The following is a 16,984-nucleotide window of genomic DNA, read 5'->3' on the forward strand; positions in this document are numbered from 1 at the left end:
CTTGCCATAATTGGCTCTTCGTCCAATGTGGCGACTCTTCTCGCTTCAACATTATCTTTGTCCCTTGCTCTAGGTTTCCCCTTCTACTTCTTGGGGTTAGACATATTCTCACCAGAGCCAAGGCAGCATCGTCGCTAAGCGACAATCCCTCTTCATGGGTTAAACATATTCTCGTCGAAGCCAAGGCAGCATCGCCACTGAGCGGCAATCCCTCTGCAATTTTTGATGGCCAAGAAAGTGTTTCTCTACGCCTCCTCCGAACCAGGTTGTTGACATCTTCACGAAAAGTGTTTCTCAACCACTTTGAATTTTTCAGATCCAAGCTTCACGTTCGTTCAAATCCGACGCTCAGCTTGCGGTGGCGTGTTAAGGATATTTAGTAATAAATTATAGTTTACCATATATATTATATTTGATATTTTATTATAAGGCAAATATTAGATATTTGCCTTATTACCATAGGTATCTTTGTTATTTCCATTTATTACTATTTCTATATCTTTGTAATTTATTTGATTATAAATAAGATAACTTTCACACCATTTAGGTGTGGTGGATTAATCAAACATTCACAATGATATATATATATATACTGATACGATAGGAAAATGAGATGAAATATGTTATGGTACAAGACATGTGATAATTGACATGTTTATGATATGATATATTGTGATGCGATATCTTATGCTATGATATCTTTATGCTAAAAACTTTTATGTTTGGAAGCATGAAATGTTATGATATGATATACTAATGTAATTTGAATGATATGATGTGATTGACATGCAAAACGAAGAACTAGCATGAAATACAATTCCGACGTATGCATGAAAGATATGATAAATGATATGATAAACGATATGTGAAATGATATGAACAATGATATGGTATGTATGGAACACTAGCGGGGTTGTATTAAATGACAATGAAAATGGGAAAATGTTGGGACCTCATGTATTAGTGTGTGCTCATGCATTGGGGGATACCCCTTTACCCTTCACGTTAGTATGGACGCGTACGTTACGAGGCAGAAAAACGATCATTATGGTTATCATAATGCTGCGAGGACCAAGTAGGAAAACGGTTATTATGTTTATCATAATGCTGCGACGGTCAAGCAGGAAAATGATCATTATGTTTAATCTAATGCTGCCGTGACGATTACTAGTTCTAACGGGTGACCTGCCTAAGGAGCTCCCAGAGTATGCTCGCCCAACAAGGAAAGTGGCCGAGTGGTGTGCGGATTGACTGCTGAGTCCATACCTGCACATATGGACTGTGTGTAGAGTATATGGTACACATCCAAGTTACCCGTTAGAATAGTACCATAGGAAAATAGATCGAAAAGATAGGTCCTAACATTGTATTCACATGTTCTTGCATTTAACCCCAATAGTGGGTCACTTGCTGAGTATTTCTTTAAATACTCAAGCCACGTGCTACTTCTATTTCAAGTTAAGGCAAAACATTTATGTATTGCTGACGACCGTATTGCAACTCGAGACCATGACACGTGCATAGGGTAGTCGTGTTTATTTTCTTAGACTTAGGCTAGAATAGGATATTTTTAATTTAAACGTTTATTTATTTTATTTAGTCTTTTGTTGTGTCGTTTTTAAACGTGTTTTCAAAACACGTAAGTCCATGACTGTGTTTTAAGATGAAAGTGACGTTTTATGAAAGTTTAAATGAAATATTTCCGTATTTGATGTTCATGATATGTATACAGTGACGACATTAAATTAAGTATAAAATTTTGAGTTGTTGCACTTTTCAAGTCACCATACTTTGGAAAAGGGAAGAAGAGAGGATGAAGAAGTAGAGAAAGAAAAAAGACGAGAAACGCGACCAAACCAATTTGACGAGGTTTTTCGGCAAGATTCGAACCCGTGACCAAAATGACTGAACTCGATTTAGTGACGAGGTTTTCAAGTCACCATACTTCGGAAAACAGAAGAAGATAAGTATAAAATTAAGTATTTCCCATCTCCATTTTTATATTTTAGATATCAAATTCTCATATATTAAATTGTAAAATATAATTGCCCTAATTTTTTATACATATGTCTTTTATTTTAGACAAATTCTAGCTCATATGGTAGCATACTCACTTTGCATATGTCTTTTATTTTAGACAAATAGTAGGTCTAGCTCATATGGGAGAGTACTCTCTAGCATACTCACTTTGCATATGTCTTTTATTTTAGACAAATAGTAGGTCTAGCTCATATGGGAGAGTACTCACTTTGAGAGGTTGAGGTTCAATTCCATGCACCTTTGTTTTAATGTACCATTATTTAAAATTTTCCGCACCTCCATTTTTATATTTTAGATATATGACATTATAATTACTTTTTTTTTTTTAAATGAAAACATAATTGCCCTAATTTTTCATAGGATGTATTTTATTTTAAAGAAATAATGGGGTGTAGCTCTTATGGTAGAGTGCTTATTTTGCATGTGAGAGGCACGGGGTTCAATTCCCTACATCTCCATTTTTATTATATTTTAGGTATGCATGAAAGATATGTTAAATGATATGAACAACGATATGGTATGTATAGAACACTATAGCAGGGCTGTATTAAATGACAATGAAAATGGAATGGATTATTGTGTGCTCATGCATTGGGGGATACCCTTTACCCTTCACGATAGTACGGACGCGTTACGAGGCAGGAAAACGATCATTATGTCTAATTTAATGTTGTCGTGACGGTTACTAGTTCTAACGGGTGTCCGGCCTAAGTAGCTCCCAAAGTAAGCTCGTCCGACAAGGAAAGTGGCCGAGTAGTATGTGAACTGACTAGTCTTGTCATTGCATTCACATGTTCTTGAATTTAACCCTAATAGTGGGGTCACTTACCGGGTATTTCTTTAAATACTCAAGCCACGTGCTACTTCTATTTCAGGTTAAAGCAAGACATTCATGTATGGCTGACGACGACATTGCAACTCAAGACCATGACACACGAATAGCTAGTCGTGTTTATTTTCTTAGACTTAGGCTAGAATAGGAAGTTTTTAATTTAAACGTTTATTTATTTTATTTAGTTTTTTGTTATGTCGTTTTTAAAGGTGTTTTCCAAACACTTTAAGTGAATGGCTCTGTTTTAAGATGAAGGTGACGTTTTATGAAAGTTTAAATGAAGTATTTCCGCATTCAATGTTCATGATATGTATACAGTGACGACATTAAATTAAGTATAAAATTTTGAGTTGTTACACTTGTCAAGTCACCCGAAAGGGAAGAAGAGAGGTGGATGGAGAAGTAGAGGAAGAAAAAAGACGAGAAACGACACCAAACCATTTTGACGAGGTTTTCTGGCAAGATTCGAACCTGTGTCCAAAACGACCGAACTCGATTCACGCAATGAAAAGGTGGATGGAGAAGTAGAGAAATTGAGAACCCGTGGTTGTAGCACTTTTGAAGTCACCAGACTTCGGAAAAGGGAAGAAGAGGTGGATGAAGAAGTAGAGGAAGAAAAAAGACAACAAACGTGACCAAACTAACCTATAACAGGCCTAGCCCGAACAACTAACCTACACATCCATTACCCGCCTCGCCTGCACCCCATGAATCGAGGCCCAATCGCCTCATCAGCCCACGACCCATGCACCCCCGCCACAACCCGAAACTGCCTACACACGCATCGACCTCCTGTTGTGCACCATGGTGCACCAGCAGCAAGCGACTCCTTCGGCTCAATGGCTACAATCGACTTGACTTTGATTCCTTTGGCTCCAAATCAATTGATCGACTCCGGTACTCCAATTTTAGCTCAATTTTCCCCGTTCTGACCATCTCGAACCTGTTTTTTACCTTAATTAATGTAATTGAGGTTGTTTTAATATCGTATTTCACATATGTCAGTTGGAATTATTATTAAATTGTGAAATACTAACGAAATGTAACAAACGATCTAATAAGAAACAAACCCCGCCGACATTTGGAGCAACTTTTGAGGAACGGAAGCTAACATATAGTTAAGCTAGGTAGAACTCTGGCTAAGGCCAACCAAGTAACTGGCCTCACTATAGAATAGATTAGTAACTTGCTTGATATTTAACGACTCGTGTCTAGTGGCACCTACACATGTATCGTCCCTAATTTTCTTAACTTAATTAGGGACCTCAACCCATGCATACTTAAATCATAAATGGAGAAATTCATAATAAACATTTTAAACATTTTGAAATTAAAGCCGACTTACATAATCGATTTATAACCTGAAAATTCAATTTAGCATAGTTTTAAATGAAAATCAAGCTTGAAAAAAAAAAAAAAAAAACTAACGAAAACTGCCCTACTATACCCCATATCAACTTCCACTGGTCTTCTCAACGTTCACCGTCATTCGTGCATGAAGCTTTACCTTTACCTAAAAATTAAGGTAGCACATGGCTTGAGTATTGTATAAGATACTCAATAAGTCATCCCACTATTGGAGTTAGATATGCAAACACATGCAAAACATGGGTGGGATCTATCTTTCATAAGTTTTACATAACCTTAGGCTCTTTCCAGATCTGGAAAGGATTGAACTTTTTGTACTTCTCCACACACGGCCAATGTACGCACACATGGGCCCACCAGGTGGGCTTGTATACATACCCCCTGCGTCTGACTTGGTCGGGCACAACGTATTACACGTCACCAGATGCCACATAAAATAGACCCACATGATATCATGACAAACATAAATATCAAACGTAGGCATCCGTACTAACATATTATAATGGGAAAGTATCACAATGCATATGACACACATACATACATGAGGTCCCGTGATTTACTTTTCATAACATAACTTTTAATTCTTTTCTTTTCTTTACATTCCATAACATAATTCCTTCATGGAACGTGTATTCAACGTAAAATTTATCTACCCATCACATGTAAGACATACATTTCATTCTCAGCGTTTAAGTTCATTTTTTGAAAGTAGTGTAATAGATTACATGCATATGTGGCATTCGTTTCATATCAATGCAAGGATACATAAACATCACATAATCATAAACAAACATATCACATATAATATGGTGCATGCAAAAGCCATGAGGAATGCACCATCATACATCATATAAGCTAACGCCAACAGTAAGGTCACTTGGTTGGCCTTGGCCGAAGTCACTCACAATAAGGTAGTCGCCTCGATGGTACAATTCCAACTCCTAACTATTTCCTATAAAAATCCATAATCTACTTAGGTCCTATTCATAACTTAACTAAGCTAAACATCATGTTTAATTACCAATATAAGTTCTTAAACTAATCATATTTGGTAAATAAAAGTCATACCGACCTCAAATTGCTTAAATAAGGTTAAAAAACGAGACAATTAAGCCAAGACGCCAAGACGCCAAGCCACCAAGTCGAGCCATCAGAAAAACGGAGTCAAGCCAACGTTGTGCACACGTTTGAGCCGAGGCGAGTTTGCTCACACGTGCGAGCCGAATACACGCGAGTCTTCTAGGCATAGGTCGCGGGTCGTAGGCTTGCCGATGGGTCACAAATCTACTGGGTTGATGTCTTCACTTCGGCCGAAATCGTGTTGGGCTTGGACTGTGGCCAGCGGATTACGTCTGGGCTTTTATAATTTGATTAGTTGTGGGTTGGATCATGGGTTGTGAGCAACTGGTTGGGCCGAGACAATTATGTTGAGGTGATAGGTTAGACTCTGCGTGATCGTGGGTATTTGAATGTTGACAAATTGACAAGACTCGTACCGACAAACCATCTTCTTTACCCGATAATAGATCACAAAACCCTAAATCTTATTCTGTTGGATTCCAACGAGACTTCGACGCCAGTGGCACCAGCACGTGTCCTTTATGCTTTATAATTATGACGTATGACGTATATATTAAGATGTATGTTGACGTCTGATGATGTGTGATGATGAGCATGATGTATCTCCGATAGTATTATGACGACGATCTGTGATGATGATGCATGATGTTGTTTACCTTAATATGACGTTTTTTTTCCATATTATATTGAGATGCATGTTATGAATGCCATATTGTATTATGTCGATAATTAGACCTAGGACACAACCCTACAAAATATTAATAGGACGTTAAGAAGAGAAGTTAATGCGCATATATTACTAATAGTAATCCACAGATGAGACTGGGGTTGTTCCATAAAGACGTTTTAAAAGATGAGAAGTTAGAAGTACCTCATGCATTTATGTATGTACATAAGCATCAGGATACTTTTCCTTTGATAATGATGATTTCGGATGCACGCATTACGATGATGACGGTGATCATGTCAAGCATGACACTTAGGAGCCTACTGTCCTCCAGACATCACTACGGACAGCTAGCTCAACGATGATGGGTCCAGGGGGGTGCTAACCTCCTCAAGATTCACACTCACACGTGTGGGTCATGTGTAGGGAAGTACTACACATTCAAGTTAGTCTAGACTTGAGGGCACCCCTAGGATGATTTAATGATAGGTTCCTAGAGCACTGTTGCATGTGTTTATAATTTTCACGACCCCTATGGTGGGGTCACTTAATGAGTAATCTTCGAAATACTCAGACCATGTGCTACATCATTTTTCAGGTAAAGGAAAGGCGCCCATGTACAGTTGACAGTGGCATCACAAAGTAGAGACCATGGCACGTGCATAGGATATCTTTTATTTTAATTTCCTAGATTTAGGTTAGAATAGGTTGTTATGCCTTTCATGTTTTTAAATTTATTTCATTATCATTTTCAATTTCATTTTTAAATTATATTTTGAACACGTAAGACCATGTGTTTTCATTGATGAAGTATATTTATGTTTGAAAATTATTGCTATATTTCGCATATGAGCTTAGATTAAGATGATGGTAGAGACTTTAGGTATCTAGGGTCGTTACATCCATTTTTATATATTACATATCAAATTATCAGGTATAAAATTATAATTACCCTATTTTTTTAAATGCAAAATATAATTGCCCTAATTTTTCATACAATATCTTTTATTTTAGAGAAATAAAGGGGATTTACCTGGTAGAGTGCTCACTTTGCATGCATGAGATTCAATTCCCTACCCCTCCATTTTTATATTTTAGATATCATATATAAAATTATAGTTACCCAATTTTTTAATTTCAAAACATAGTTACCCTAATTTTTCATACAATGTCTTTTTTCCAAAGAAATTGAGGGTGTGTAGCTCATATGGTCGCTCGCTTCGCATGTGATAGGCACGAGGTTCAATTCCCTGCACTTCCATTTTTATAAATTTTAGATATTAAATTATCATGTATAAAATTATAATTACCCCTTTTTTTTAAATGCAAAACATAATTGCTCTATTTTTTCATACAATGTCTTTTATTTTAGAGAAATGGAGGGGGTGTAGCTCATATGGTAGAGCGCTCGCTTCGCATGCGAGAGGCACAGGGTTCAATTCCCCGCACCTCCACTGTTGTATTTTATTATCATATATAAAATTATAATTACTAAATTTTTTAAAATTCAAACCATAATTGCCCTAATTTTTCATACTATTTCTTTTATTCCAAAGAAATAGAGGGGGTGTAGCTCATATGGTAGAGCGCTCGCTTCGCATGCGAGAGGCATGGGGTTCAATTCCCTGCACCTCCATTTTTTATATTTTAGTTATCCAATTATCATATATAAAATTAGAATTACCCAATTTTTTTAATTGCAAAACATAATTGCTCTAATTTTTCTTACCACGTCTTCTATTTCAAAGAAATAGAGGGGATGTAGCTGATATGGTAGAGTGCTCACTTTGCATGTAAGAGGCATGGGGTTCAATTCCTTGCACCTCCATCTTATTTTTTTAGATCTCAAGAAATAGTGGGGTGTAGCTCATATGGTAGATCACTCTCTTTGCATGCAAGAGGCACATAACTTGAGACATTGAATTAAGTATACTCGATGAACCAATTTGGCATCACAACTTGAGACATTGAATTAAGTATACTCGATGAACCAATTTGGCGAGATTTTTCGGCAAGATTCAAACCCATGACGAAAACGACTAAACTCAATTCACGCCACGAAAGGGATACTCGATGAACATCAATCTAAGGTAAGTTTTACGTTCCTCCTATGTGCATCTTTGGTGAAGTTTTTCGGGGAGATCCGAAATCAAGAACCCATGGTTGTAGCATTTTTCAAGTCACAAGACTTCAAGAAGGGGAAGAAGACAGATGGATGGAGAAATAAAGGAAGAAAAAAGATGAGAAACTCGACCAAACCAATTTGGCGAGGTTTTTCTGCGAGATCTGAACCCGTGGCCAAAACGACCAAACTTGACGTCGAAACTCTCAATTCATAACACAAAGGGATCCTCCATGACTGTACATCATCTAAGGTACGTTTCGCGTCCCTCTTGTCTGCATCGTTGTTGGTAACGAGGTCGAAAATTTGGTTTGTTGAGATACTTATAGATCTGTGGTTGTAGGACTTTTGAAGTCACAAGACTTCGGGAAACGGAAGAAGAGATGTGGATAGAGACGTAGAGGAAGAAAAAGGATGAGAAACGGCTTTGGCGAGATCTAAAATCGAGAACCCACGACCAAAGCGACCAAACAAATTTAGGAAGGTTTTTTGGCGAGATCTGAAATCGAGAACCCGTGACCAAAACGACCAAACTTGACATCGAAACGCTTGAATCACGCCACGAAAAGGATCCTCAACGACTATACATCAATCTAAGGTGAGTTTTGCATCCCTCCTATTTGCGTCGTCGTCAGTAACAAGGTCGAGAATTTGTGATATGGAAATCAACCCAAGGGAAAGTATGGAACGGATTACCTTGATGATCAAGATCAAGAGTAAAGAAAACTCGTTTCTAAACTCGTGATTCGAATCACTCCACAAGAGGTTTGATCAATACCACTTGAATGACTCTACATGCAAGTTCTAAACACAAGAATTTGCAAAGAAAGTTTAGCTCTCAACAAAGCTAAAATAGAAATTCTATTCTCAATTCCAAAATCTGATGTCTAATCAAAGAAAAGAAGGCTTTATATAGCCTTTACAAACCTTAACCTATGTGATACATAACTCCAAAATTAAATGGGCTAGTAAATGAGAAATACCATAACCTCCATATTAAAATGGCTAGTTAATAATGGAATATAGTAACCTATGTGGGTTACAATATAACCTTAACTCCTATATTTAAAACTACTTAAATATGACAACAAATAGTTAAACTATAATTAAATAATGTAAATAATAAAATGTGCTTATTAGTCATCCTTGGACTATTTGATAAATTCAGCGGAGTTCATTAAATGCAACTTAAAGTGCACTTAATTCATCTCAAGTTCAACTTTGCATAACTTATAAGGGAGGTCTCCAATGTCTTCTAGAATTTCCTTTGATGAGCGCACCATAGCTTGAATATAACTGTATAACGTTTGTTGTAGCTAAAGCTCTCGTCCTTGTAATTGGACCTTGAGGTAGGGAAATTCCTTGGTCGTGGTTCATATCAATTTGGTTTGTTGAGATGCTTATAGATTTTTGGTTGTAGCACTTTTCAAGTTATAAGACTTCGGGAAAGGGAAGAAGAGAGGTGGATAGAGAAGTAGAGAAAGAAAAAGGACGAAAAATGGCATCGAAAACGTCGAATAGAGGAGAGAGAAAAGTCGCCATTGAAAAACCACGCAGAAGTCGGGTAAAGAAGAAAGGATCCATCGAATTCGGAATTGGGTCAGATTCAACCTGTAACAACTGCCCATCCATTCGCTGCAACCAACGTGAAATGAGCCCCAACCTGTAACTAGTCTACCCCTAACAGCTAACCTGCACATCTGTTACCCGCATCAGCCCAGCCTACAACAGATGAGACCCGTGTACCCGAAAGTGACCCGTGCACACCCTCCACGATAAAGAACTACCTACACACGCATCGACCTCCTGTTGTGCAACATGGTGCACCTACAACAAGCAGCTCCTTCGGCTCAACGGTTGGAATTGGCTCGACTTCGATTCCTTCGGCTCCAAATCGGCTGATCGGCTCGGGTACTCCAATTTTAGCTCAATTTTCACCGTTCTGACCGTCTCGAACCTATTTTCGACCCTAATTAAGGTAATTGAGGTCGTTTTAATGTCGTATTTCACATATGTCAGTTGGAATTATTATTAAATTGTGAAATACTAATGAAAGGTGATGAATGATCTAATAGGAAACAAACCCCAGCGACATTTGAAGCAGCTTTTTGTTGGGTTTTATGTCCTAAAACTCATAGTTTGTAAACAAAAACATATTCTGTTTNAAGTTCAACTTTGCATAACTTATAAGGGAGGTCTCCAATGTCTTCTAGAATTTCCTTTGATGAGCGCACCATAGCTTGAATATAACTGTATAACGTTTGTTGTAGCTAAAGCTCTCGTCCTTGTAATTGGACCTTGAGGTAGGGAAATTCCTTGGTCGTGGTTCATATCAATTTGGTTTGTTGAGATGCTTATAGATTTTTGGTTGTAGCACTTTTCAAGTTATAAGACTTCGGGAAAGGGAAGAAGAGAGGTGGATAGAGAAGTAGAGAAAGAAAAAGGACGAAAAATGGCATCGAAAACGTCGAATAGAGGAGAGAGAAAAGTCGCCATTGAAAAACCACGCAGAAGTCGGGTAAAGAAGAAAGGATCCATCGAATTCGGAATTGGGTCAGATTCAACCTGTAACAACTGCCCATCCATTCGCTGCAACCAACGTGAAATGAGCCCCAACCTGTAACTAGTCTACCCCTAACAGCTAACCTGCACATCTGTTACCCGCATCAGCCCAGCCTACAACAGATGAGACCCGTGTACCCGAAAGTGACCCGTGCACACCCTCCACGATAAAGAACTACCTACACACGCATCGACCTCCTGTTGTGCAACATGGTGCACCTACAACAAGCAGCTCCTTCGGCTCAACGGTTGGAATTGGCTCGACTTCGATTCCTTCGGCTCCAAATCGGCTGATCGGCTCGGGTACTCCAATTTTAGCTCAATTTTCACCGTTCTGACCGTCTCGAACCTATTTTCGACCCTAATTAAGGTAATTGAGGTCGTTTTAATGTCGTATTTCACATATGTCAGTTGGAATTATTATTAAATTGTGAAATACTAATGAAAGGTGATGAATGATCTAATAGGAAACAAACCCCAGCGACATTTGAAGCAGCTTTTTGTTGGGTTTTATGTCCTAAAACTCATAGTTTGTAAACAAAAACATATTCTGTTTTCAATAAAGTTATTATTGATATTTGTTCAGTAAAGATTGTTATTGAATAAAGTGAATTTTACGATAATTAATCTAAATCCAATAAACTAAGAACACTCTTGCTATAGTATGATTACTTGAACTATATGTAGAGACATAAGAGTGGATCAAGTTCAAGTATGTAGTCAAAATGATCAATAGTACAGGGATAAGGCTGAGTACCTTATTCTGGGGACAATATGGATGCGGCCCACTTTTGTATATGATATAAACAATGTGATCACTAAATTGTACATGTGGAGACATGTGAGTGGGGGCGTCCTATGCAATGAGTATTGCATAAGATCGAATCATAAAGAAAACCTCTCTCACTTTATAATGTCGTTTACTGTTGAGACTGATTTTTTCATTCGATGACCTAGGTAACTCGATCTTAATCCTGAGCTAACTATGAACTCCTGTTTATTCGGAATTATCCTTAGATTTGCATGGGTGAGAGTGACCCGAGTTCGCCGACTTAATAAGCCTCCCATTTCAGGGGTAAAACTGGGTGAATGGCTGGGGACATAGGGTGTAAGATGGAATTCACTCCTACCTGCTTTTAGGGATAGTAGAGAGGTTGTTCCCTTAAGTACTAACTCCAAGTTTTGAACAAGGGGCCCCACCCTCTCATTGGCCCGAGAGGGATTCAATTTGGTGGTTGGACCACAAACCAATTGTTCATTAGAGGATCAATGGGACTTAAGCAACAAGAAGTAACTTTAGGGGTAAAACGGTAAATTGACCCAGCTCTAGTTACGAACAACCTGTGAATGATCGACTTACTAATCATGGTTATATCAAATGGACAAAAATATATCTATAGTGAGGGAGTGCAACTACTAGGCTATAGTGGAGTGTCTTAGTAGTTAACGAATGTTGGTTAACAAGGTTAATGAGTTTAGCCGGTTAATCTCGGATCATTGAAGCCCATGATCTGTAGGTCCATTAGGTCCCCCTGCTAGCTCATATCGGACTAAACCTTAGAACAACGTGACGAGTGAGTTCGAAGTGTTCGAATTCAAATTAGGGAATATATGCTAAATATATATATAATATATTTAACCGCATTTTGTTTTAATTATGAATTAAACAAAAAGAGAGTATTGGAGATATTTAAATAAGATTTAAATATTTTAATTATGAATAGAGATTCATAATCCATATGAGCCGAGATTGATTGGGATTGGCATTTGATTTAATGTTATATATTAATTAAATTGTTTAATTAATCATTTAATATTATTTTAATTTGAAATTAATTATTTAAATTAATTGTTGAATTAAAATAAAGAAAGTCAAAAGGCTTACTTCACTTAATGGAAAAATCCATATTTGAGTTAGTGAAATATTGAGTGTCAATATATGGTTTAACCAAACTTGCATGTTTGCCACATAATCCCACAAATTTGAGTGGAATTTTGAGTGTCAAAGTTTCGTTCACTCAAACTTACCTGCTTGACACATAATCCCGAGTAGAGTTTTGAGGGTCAAAATTTGGTTAACTCAAATTTTCATACTTAGACACATAATCCCACAAATCCCACAAATTTGAGTAGAATTTTGAGTCTCAAAATTTGGTAATCGCAAATATGACTCTATAAATAGAGTGATCAACGTACATAGAAATTCTGCTTTGAGAAAATATCTCAAAACTCTCTCTTTACATATACTAAATTCCTATCAAGTTTAGTCACTCACCCGATTCCACAATCCCATTCTAAGGCCGCATCTCAATCATGTAAAATTGATGGACTAAGAAACGAGAATAAGGAAATAGAGAGTTATCTCGGTTTGTTGTTGTTTTTCAATCGAAGTTTCCTTCTCTTAAGCTCTCACGTCCACCTTTTTGCCCTAATCAATCCTTATTGGCCTACTTTTTCTTTTGCTGTCAACAGCTGTTGGATTAAGGTTTTCTTCTTCTTTGGTTTTGTAAGGCCCACGCTTTGGGCCCATGGGCCAATAACAAAATAACAGTTATAAAAAAAATATAAAAAATAAGCTCCAGGGTTCAGCAGAGGAGCCAAACCCTTAGCCAGCCGCCGCCGCCCTTCCTTCCCTTTTTTTCACTTTTCTTCCTTAAGTCGTTGCCACCCAACGCTCACGGTCCCACAGCCGACTGTTTTCCACACCACTTCGTGCCCTTCCCACATCAGAAAAACCGTTGCCCATCACCTACATCGCCGCCACGAGGGAACGCCATCGTCGTTGCTAGATCCGACATCAAGAGGATTAAACGCAGCAAAGATTCAATGCCTACGTAGGAAGAAGGCTCAGTTCGAGGAGAGTCATTCCGTCGTTGATTAGGAAAGGCCAAGAGAGCAGCTCCTTAGGTAAGGGACACACCTATTGAAACTAAACGTTTTGTTTTTTTTAAAAATGGGTCGAACAGAATTGTCCTATGGCTAGGTGCTATGTAATCTGATTGTCAAGTGTAATCTGATTGCCGAGTGTAATATGATCGCCGTGGGTGTAATATGATCGCCGTGTGTGTAATCTGAACGTTTTGTTTTTTTTAAAAAAAAAATGGGTCGAACAGAATTGTCCTATGGCTAGGTGCTGTGTAATCTGATTGCCGAGTGTAATCTAATTGCCGAGTGTAATATGATCGTCGTGTGTGTAATCTGATCGCCGTGTGTGTAATCTGATCGCCGTATGTGTATTCTGATCGATGTGTGTGTAATCTGATTGTTGTGTGTAATCTGATCGCTGTGTGTAATTGTGTGTAATCTGATTGTTGTATGTAATCTGATCGCTGTGTGTAATTGTGTGTAATCTGATTGTTGTATGTAATCTGATCGCTGTGTGTAATTGTGTGTAATCTGATTGTTGTATGTAATCTGATCGCTGTGTGTAATTGTGTGTAATCTGATTGTTGTATGTAATCTGATCGCTGTGTGTAATTGTGTGTAATCTGATTGTTGTATGTAATCTGATCGCTGTGTGTAATTGTGTGTAATCTGATTGTTGTATGTAATCTGATCGCTGTGTGTAATTGTGTGTAATCTGATTGTTGTATGTAATCTGATCGCTGTGTGTAATTGTGTGTAATCTGATTGTGGTGTAATATGGTTAGGTTGTGTAGTCTGGATAGGTGTCTATTGCCGGCATATTGTGCTAGTAGGTAGCCACGGTTAAGGAGTTGTGATAATAGTTACACACTGTGTGTTTCGGATAACTAGCCACCAATAGTCACCTTTAGGGTGATTCTAGAAAACGACTATCCAGGTAAGGATTACACGCTGTGTGTTTCAGGTAACCAGCCGTTGATAGTCAATTGGAGGAAATAAGGAGGTGAGGTCCTTGTGGTAATGGTTACACGCTGTGTGTTTCGAGTAACCAACTAGGAATAGCCACTTTAAGGAGTAAAGGTGGCGTTGAGATTGTGGTGGCAATAATCACCTGATGTGTGTTTTCGTTGATCGCTGACGATTTATATGTTGACCCCAATAGAGGAGTTCCTTACTGAGTATTTTTATACTCATCCCGTTTTTAAAATGATTTTATACTCACAAACTTGAAGAAGCCACTTGGGAACGAGAAGAGAAAGTACCCTGAGCTCTTCAGTGCGGAAAGGAAGTAGCGCAAGCCTTATGTATTTAAGTGAAGCTTTCTAGGACGAAAGTATATTGTAAGGCCCAAGTTTTGGGCCCATGGGCCAATAACAAAATAGTTATAAAAAAAAATATAAAAAATAAGCTCCAAGGTTCAGTAGAGGAGCCAAACCCTTAGCCAGCCGCCGCCCTTCCTTCCCTCTTTTTCACTTTTCTTCCTTAAGCCGCTGCCACCCAATGCTCACGGTCCGCAGTCGACTGTTTTTCACACCACTCCGTGCCCTTTTCCACATCAGAAAAACCCCCACCCATCACCTACATCGCCGCCACGAGGGAACACCATCGTCGTTGCCAAATCCAACATCAAGAGGATTAAACGCAGCAAAGATTCAACGCCTACGTAGGAAAAAGGCTCAGTTCGAGGGGATTCAGACCGTCGTTGAAAAATGGGTCAAACAGAATTATCCTATGGCTAGGTGCTGTGTAATCTGATTGCCGAGTGTAATCTGATCGCCGTGTGTGTAATATGATCGCTGTGTGTAATCTAATTGCTGTGTGTGTAATCTGATTGCTGTGTGTGTAATCTGATCGTTGTGTATAATCTGATTGCTGTGTGTAATCTGATTGGTGTGTAATTTGATTGTTGTGTAATCTGATTGTTGTGTAATATGATTGTGGTGTAATATGCTTAGGTTGTGTAGTCTGGATAAGTGTCTATTGTCGGCATATTGTGCTTGTAGGTAGCCACTGTTAAGGAGTTGTGGTAATAGTTACACGCTGTGTGTTTTGGGTAACTAGCCACCAATAGTCACCTTTAGGGTGATTCTAAAAAACGACTATCCACGTAAGGGTTATACGCTGTGTGTTTCGAGTAACCAGCCGTTGATAGTCAATTGGAGAAAATAAAGAGGTGAGGCCCTTGTGGTAATGGTTACACGCTGTGTGCTTGGGGTAACCAACTAGGAATAGCCACTTTAAGGAGTAAAGGTGGCGTTGAGGTTGTGGTGGCAATAATCACCTGCTGTGTGTTTTGGTTGATCGCTGACGATTTATATATTGACACCAATAAGGGAGTTCCTTACTGAGTATTTTTATACTCATCTCGTTTATAAATGATTTTTTAGGCGAAGCTGTGGCACGGAGGTGACGAGTAGGATGCCAAAGTCAGTCACGGGGCGATTCAAGGATTTTTATGTTTTTTTTTTTTGNATTTTATGGGATAGACATTTCCACACTTTTGTTATTAATTTAAACTATGTTGTGGACGCCTAATTTGTGGGAACCAGGCGGTCACACCGAATTTTCTTTTTATTTTAAATTTCCTACTTTGTTTTGAATATCTTTAGGCGACATTGTTTTTTTTAATTTTAAAGGGGTACCCCGCACTTGATTTCTAATAAATGATCATTTTGCATGGTTTTCATTCTTTTCCAAATAAATTACATTATTTTTCGTAACGACCTTGACCGCTACTGATATGCTGAGTTGGGTCGTTACAGTTGGTATCAGAGCCCAGTTATGGGATTTTGTAGACTGCTTACATCGTAAGCCAAAGAGTCGCCCATGACTGAACGACAAACCCTCGTCACTTCCAGGTACGCTTAGCCATAAAATGGAGGAATATGTATTGTCGAATATTGAAATTACCTTGGTTATCATGGATGATTTTATGTATGCTTGTAACGCAAAAATAGTGGATAATGCATGTTGCTTAATATACGAATATGTATTGTCTAGCATTGATATTGTGATTGACTATCATGTGTAGTTTTATGTACTCGTCAGTCATAAAGTAGTGTATAATACACGTGGTATAATACTCGGCTGAAAAAAGAAAAGAAAAGAAACTTTACGAGGTAATTAATTGTGGATTAGGAACGAAACAAGCGAAAGGATGTCTGGCCAAGTAACAAATTGAGGAGGTAAACGTGCTTGAAGCGGGCCGGCATGGGTACAGGAGAACCCATCTTTAGAGGCCCCACCTCAAGAACATTCAGTAAATGCGAACCCAAATCCGGGGATAGGAGTTCCCTCATCTGGTCTACCGAGAGCAAACTTTGATACTCCGGAAATACCTAATATGACTGTGATGATGGGACTGATGCAATCCATGGCACAGACAAATGGGAAATTGGCACAACTGATCCCAACCTTTAAGCAAAGTGCCAGGCAGATGACCCATCAC

General features: G+C 38.3%; 2 non-coding genes across 2 annotated transcripts; both read left to right on the forward strand.

Moving 5' to 3' along the window:
* The first annotated feature begins 7,368 nt into the window (after nt 1-7,368).
* TRNAA-CGC lies at nt 7,369-7,441 on the forward strand. The gene has a single exon. It is a non-coding gene; the product is annotated as a tRNA-Ala (tRNA).
* A 109-nt stretch (nt 7,442-7,550) lies between these two features.
* On the forward strand, nt 7,551-7,623 carry TRNAA-CGC. Its single transcript has one exon. It is a non-coding gene; the product is annotated as a tRNA-Ala (tRNA).
* Nucleotides 7,624-16,984: the final 9,361 nt, after the last annotated feature.

The sequence above is a fragment of the Cucurbita pepo genome, chromosome LG15 (genome assembly GCF_002806865.2).
Source record: "Cucurbita pepo subsp. pepo cultivar mu-cu-16 chromosome LG15, ASM280686v2, whole genome shotgun sequence".
In the NCBI taxonomy this organism is placed as follows: Eukaryota; Viridiplantae; Streptophyta; class Magnoliopsida; order Cucurbitales; family Cucurbitaceae; genus Cucurbita; species Cucurbita pepo.